Source organism: Tupaia chinensis, unplaced genomic scaffold (genome assembly GCF_000334495.1).
Source record: "Tupaia chinensis unplaced genomic scaffold, TupChi_1.0 Scaffold000477_1, whole genome shotgun sequence".
Lineage (NCBI taxonomy): Eukaryota > Metazoa > Chordata > Mammalia > Scandentia > Tupaiidae > Tupaia > Tupaia belangeri.
Window position 1 is genome coordinate 2,475,151 of NW_006159986.1, and position 6,860 is coordinate 2,482,010.

The 6,860-nt window shown below is 43.9% G+C and overlaps 2 pseudogenes; both read right to left on the reverse strand.

The window, feature by feature from the left end:
- Positions 1-334: 334 nt before the first annotated feature.
- On the reverse strand, positions 335-812 carry LOC102470886 (keratin-associated protein 2-4-like; annotated as a pseudogene).
- A 4,802-nt stretch (positions 813-5,614) lies between these two features.
- LOC102471307 (keratin-associated protein 2-4-like) lies at positions 5,615-6,008 on the reverse strand (annotated as a pseudogene).
- Between the last annotated feature and the right edge of the window lie 852 nt (positions 6,009-6,860).

The window sequence follows — 6,860 nt, forward strand, 5'->3', positions numbered from 1 at the left end:
AAATGATGTTATCCTGGAAAAATATCCCATATGAGAACCTGGAAATAGCAGAAAAATAATGATGACTCAGTCAGTGAGCCAGAGTTCCATTAAAAAAGAACTTTGATCTTTGTTTAGTCATTTTTATTTTTCCAAGCCAGGAGTTCAAATGATGAAAGCTGGAATTTTTCTAGAAATTGTCAAATAGGTCCAGGATTAGTTTCATAATTATATGAGAAAATTGACATGTAGTCACTGTTGAGTTGCAAAGCAGGAATCTTTTATCTGAAGTAGCAAGGACAGGAAGAGTTTGCACAGATTTCTGAATACCTGGGAATGTTTTGCTTTGAACTGCTCAGCAGCTGCAGGGGCAGCTGGGGCAGGTCCTGCAGGTCATGCGGCAGGGAGCTGGCTGGCAGCAGGGGGGGCGGCAGCAAGGGGACTGCACAGTGATGGGCTGACAGCAGGTAGAGGTCCAGCAACAGGGGCGGCAGACCACAGCAGTGCAGGATGTGGGGCAGCAGAAGATGGGGCAGCAGCAGCCTTCCTGCACGCAGCAGGGGTCACAGCACCTGGGGTAGTGGCAAGACACAGTAGTGCAGGATGTGGGGCAGCAGGTGATGGGGCTGCAGCAGCCTTCCTGCAGGCCACAGGGGTCACAGCAGATAGGGCGGCGACAGGGCTGGCAGATGGGGCGCGTGCAGCGGGGCACGCAGGTCACGGGGCGGCACACAGTGGTCTGGCAGGCCACGGGGCGGCAGCAGCAGGGATCCCGGCAGCAACAAGGCTGGCCAGCTGGGGGAGCGGCAGGAGCCACAGCAGGAGCCGGTCATGGTGGTGTCTGGTGCTGGTCTGGGGTGGGCTGTTGAGAAGAACTGGGTGGTGTCAGGTGTGAATGTGCTCTCCCTCTCCTGGCCCTTTATATACCCAGGCCAGGTGCTGATGACCCCCAGGACACAATGTCATTTCCTAGAGTTGTGGTTGCCCATTGAAATAAGAGCTCTGGATTCAATTGCTGAGGCAGCAATTCCACCACCAGTGAAGGGTGCTTTTCCTCCCTACTGGTCTGTTTTTGAATGAACACTTCATGATTTATATCATTAGTAAAGTTGCTCATAATCAGTCAATCCTTCCAGATTGTGTCCTATGACAAGTTGAAGGTTTGAAGAATTCAGTGTTGTCACCATCACACTTTCCTCTTGTTCACCATCTATAATTAGGTGTGAGTCACAGGCCTGATTTCTGATTGACATTGAGATCAAGCAAGAATTTCTGAAAAAACTGAAATGGCTCATTAAAGGAAATGTGTATTGATAATGCTATGGAAAGAATGGCCTAGTGCTTCTATAAAACAACATATTATTTCACCTTGTTTATGAAGAAGTAATCACCAAAGCCAGTAGAGTGATTTTTGCATATAATTTGGCCTATAATTCATAATTACTTTATGAGACATTTACTGTGTAAATGGTGCTATACTATTTGAGAGTGGGGATGGAAAGGAAAGAAAAATAATGTACATTTTAGATAGTTTTCTATTACACAGTAATCATAAATTTCAAGAAGGCAAGACAAGGTAGGTAAAGTAATTAAAGGAAAAGTTTTTAGAATATTTTTATTTTATAATTTCTTATTTACACTTAATCATTGTGTATCTCTATAGTACACACAATGTGATTTTTCAAAGTATGCATACAGTATTTAATAATCAAACCAAAGATATTATTATACACATAATTTTCTTTTTTTCTTCTTTTCAATTTTTTTGCCCTAGGGTGTATGTTCTCTGAAGAGAGACACAGAGAGAGAAAGCGAGAAATCACCCCCTGGGGGAGATGGCTACACCTCAGTCCCTTCTTCAATTTCCCCCTGAGATTTTGGGCATGCATATACATGCTGTCAGCATGATTTTCAAGACTCTCAGTCTGGGACTTGAACTGTAGTCAGCCATGTGTGAATCTAGCACCTTAACCACCACAGCACCCATTGTGTGATATGTGACCCCACACACATCATTTTCAACAGAAAATCTTACATTCTTATGTTTATTGAGTGTTTCTTCCGTTTGTCCCTCCTACTCATTTTCTCCTATCCACTCCCCTCCCATAGAGTCCCTGGTATCTACACTTGTTCTTTCTACGATTATATCTTTAGATCTTTCTATTTCTGCCATAGAGTACAGACACTTGGTATGTATCAAGTGGGGATATACAGTGTTTTTCTTTCATAGTCTAGCTTACTTTGCTTAGTATTAAATCTTCTATATTAATCCACTTTGTATCATATGACAAGGTCTCATTGTTCCTTATGGCTGTGTAGTATTCTATAACATATATGGGCCACATTTTTCAATCCAGTCAACATTTCTTAGGCATTTAGGTTGATTCCATGTCTTAGCAATTGTGAATAATGCTGCAGTAAACATGGATATGCAAGTGGCTTTCTGACTGAATGTTTTCCTGTCCTTTGAGTAAATACCAAGGAGTGGGATTAGTAGGTCATATGGTCATTTTGTAGGTTTTTAGGAACCTTCATATTGTTTTCTCAGGGGCTGTATTGATTTACATTCCCACCAACAGGGTAGGGTTCCCTTTTCACCACAAACCTTTTAATGGAACAATAAGGTCAAATGAAATGAGTATTTTATTCCTTTTATGCCTTTTTGAATGCCCTTCCCTGAGTATTATCTTGGAAAAAAACCCTTGAAATCAGGCTATTTCTTGCTTTCTAGGTGTGACATAACCACTTTGTATTTTTTTTTTTGAGAGGTTTTTGCTATAGGGTGCATGCCCTTGCCAGACAGACGGAGAGAGACATAGAGACAGAAAGCGAGAAATCACCCCCCGGGGGGATGGTCACGCTGCAATCCCTTCTCCTCCATTCTCCTCTCAGGATCTTGGGCATGCACGCACATGCACCTGGCATGAGTTTTAAGCCACCGGGTCCCGGATGCGAACCGTGGTCGACTACGTGGGAGTCCAGCGACATAGCCATTACGCTAACTGCTGGTTCCCAATAACCACTTTGTATTAAGTCACTCAAAATCTATTGAAAATATTCACAAAGGAATTAATTATTATTATTAGTTTTTGTAGTAGACACTTGGGTTTGTTTGCTGAGTATTGTGATTGCATATGAGGTGGGAAGATGGGATTATTAAAATTGGGAGGGGTTAGTAGGTGGCTTAGTGGTTAAGGCACTGGACTCCCACATGGCTCATTGTAGCTTGAGTCCTGAACCATACAGCTTGAAACTCATGCCAGGAGTGTATGCATGTTTGCCCAAGGTTTGGAGAGGAGATGGGAGGAGAAGGAATGGTGGTGTGGCCAACCCCAAGTGATTTCTCACTTTCTCTCTCTGTCTCTCCAGCTCACAGGACAGGCAATCTGTGCACATCTGAAGTTCTTACTGTAAGTAAACGTCTATCTTTTAGAATTCTTGTCATAAAGACAATTTTCTCTCAATTTAGTTTGATTCGGCATATAAATTCAAGCATCAATGGTATAGTAAACTTTGAACTCAGCACTGGGAGCTGAAATAAACTGTGTGTGTGTGTGTGTGTGTGTGTGCGTGCGTGTGTGTTTGCAGAGAAATAGATCATCTAGACATAATGACTGAAGAGGGAGAGAAGCTCAGGATGCTAGGGACCCTTGACTAGACTGGTGTATGTGTGTGCATGTGGTGGGTGTGCATGTGCACATGCCTGCGATTCTGTGTAGTGCTGGGGTTAGGGCAGAACTACTAGAGGAGACTAAATTGAACCTTAGAAATGAGTCAGTGTTAGGTAGATGAACACGATAGAGGGGAGGGGCAAGTGAAAGAGTATTCCAGATAAATTAAAGAATATGAACAAAAGCAAAGAGATTTTGAAGTACAAATGTTCATCATTATGAAATGTTCAGTGTGGCTTGAATCAAAATGTAGTGGGGAGTGGGGAGACATGAATCTGGGAAATGGCAAAGGGCAGGCCCTAGAGAGCCTGATGTGCACAGATTGCCTGTCTCGTGAGCAACCTGAAGACTACTCTGGGTGGCTTTCCTACACCGCCTTCAGGTACTCATTCCAAGATTCCTAGCATCTCTCTTTTTGTCCTCTCTTCCTCTTCATCCCCATCTCTTGCAGCATCTTCTTCTTCACCTTCCTTCCTATTCATTGTCTTGCCTCCTCTTCACTTTTTCTTGAGTCCCTCATCTCTTTCTCCCTTCACATCTCCTTTTTATTGTCATTTTATTCCACTCATGACAAGCTCAAGATGCTTTCTGTTTACACCTTAATTTAAGAGCATTTCTTCTCTAAATTGCTCCTTACAGTTTAGGAGATGCTGTCTCAATTTTATTACCAAATATCTTTTTTTCAGAAAGATTTTTTGCTTTAGGGCACATGAGCTTGCTAGAAAGACAGAGAGAGACAGAAAGTGAGAAATCATCCCCTAGGAGGGATGACCATGCCACAATCCTTTTCCTCCATTCTCCTCTCAGGATTTTGGGCATTCTCACACATGCTCCCAGTATGAGTTTCAAGCCACTGGGTCCAGGACTCAAACCATGGTTGACCATGTGGGAGTCCAGTGACATAACCATTACACCATCTGCTGGTCCCTATCTCTTTTTTTCATAATACTGAGTGTCTTCATTATGGTTTGGTCTTGTGAATGGTTTTGGAAGGCTTTGAGAGACATAGTTACTAAGCCCTCAGGGCGTCAAGTCCAGATCTTCCTCTAAGATAATAGTCCTGACATTCTAATGTGCATGAGAATCACATCCAAGTGATGATAAAAGCCCCATATTCTAGGGCCCTATCACAGGAAATTTTAACTCAGTAGGTTTGGTTTGGATCAGAGGATGTACATTTTACTAGGTATCTCGGGAGATTTTGATATGGGTGATGCATGGACTACATTTTGAAAAATGTTACTCTAGAAATCATAAGAGGATGAGATATGACATGCTGGTCAGCTTACTGCAGTGGCCTTTCTAGGCTTAGCATATGCTATTCCCACTCCTACCCCTCTTCGCTATTGCTGGTAATTTAATAGTCTAACCCACTAGACTGTAAGCTCCTCATCTGTAAGAGAGGTGGCTTGTTCCTCTCTTATTAAGCATGGTCTGTTGATTATTTCAGGTCCCTGATAAACAGCTACTGAATGGCTAAATGAATGGGATTTCTATGGTTAAGGTTTTGCTTAGATTGAGCTTTGGCTGTCGTGTAGTCTAAAATCCTGCTCACCTGTGTACACTAATAAAGATGTGTTAATGAATGAATCAAGATGGTTTGCTATGCCAGGAAAAATCAGTTTATTGGCAACACATTATAAAATATGGTGGTGAGGGTTTAAGCAACCAAAACCAGTCAGAGTTCAGAATGAGTTGAAAAAGTAGACTGCAGGGACTTTTAAAGGTCATGTTCCCATCCAGGATGACTTCTGCTGATTAGACACCTGGGAATTTGGCTGAGGGTAGGGACGGACATCTACTAGTATCAGACTGTCTCCCCGTAGGATATAAAAACAACCATTGTTTCCTTCTGGAAAAAACAAAAACCAAAAAACAAAAAATCTACCTTTGTTTCAACTTGATTAAAATGTCAAATAGGTGCTTAGGCCCTAGAGTGTTGCTCTGTGGGGATAGCAGAGGTCTCAGCAGGGGCAGGTGGGGCAGGTCCTGCAGGTCATGCGGCAGGGGGCAGGCTGGCAGCAGGGGGGCCGGCAGCAGGGGGACTGCACAGTGATGGGCTGGCAGCAGGTGGAGGCCCAGCAGCAGGGGCGGCAGACCACAGCAGTGCAGGACGTGGGGCAGCAGGCGATGGGGCGGCAGCAGCCTTCCTGCAGGCCACAGGGATCACAGCAGATGGGGCGGCGGCAGGGGTGGCCGAATGCAGCGGGGCACGCAGGTCACGGGGCGGCACACGGTGGTCTGGCAGGCCACGGGGCGGCAGCAGCAGGGATCGCGGCAGCAGCAGGGCTGGCAGCATCCCCCACAGCTCTGGGAGCAGCAGGAGCCACAGCAGGAGCCACAGCAGGAGCCGGTCATGGTGGTGTCTGGTGCTGTTCTGGGGTGGGCTGTTGAGAGGAGGTGAGTGTTGTCAGGTGTGAATGTCTTCCTTCCCCACTGGGCCCTTTATATACCCAGGCCAGGTGCTGATGACCCCTAGGACACAAGAGCATTCCTTCTTAATTTTCTGGCCAATTAAGTGAGGGCTTAATATTGACTAAGTATTTTTGGGTGCCATCTCATCTCATGCATATTTATGTATATATACCTCAACTATTTCATTCTATTTTTTGCTCATTATTACCAAATATAGTCATAGGATTCAATTTTCATGAGTTTGTTTGAAATGTACCCAAGTTACAAAAGAGAAAAGAATGTATTTTCTGTACTTTATTCCTGACCTCCAAAGACTCATGAGTACCATCCAAAGAGTGACTTGGCTTATTAGAATACACAGATGTGACAGTAACAGGTTAATAGCACCACTCTGGTGTACACCAATAGTCATCTGCTTCCCAGACATCTCATTCTACAACTCACTTAAAGGCAGGTTTGTGGGGTTTGGTGTGAGGATGAGTATTATAGAATCTTGGGTCCCTGTCACACTGGTTTAGTCATTTTCTCCTGAGTAGAACCTGGGTTTTCTTGCCCTGGTTGTTGATGTCTCCTCATTCACCTGGAACACCCTCCTCATCTTTCTAGTCCTAATTCGATTTTTACATTGAGGGTAAAAACTCTCTAAAAGAATCCTTTACAATTTTTATTTTTATAATTTATTTGGGATTAGTCATTGCATCTGAAGAATCTGCAGAGAATATATACACCTATTTGCTCATCTACAGCTGAGGTTGTGAGGGTTTACCAAGGTCACACAATGATGTCACCATGTGA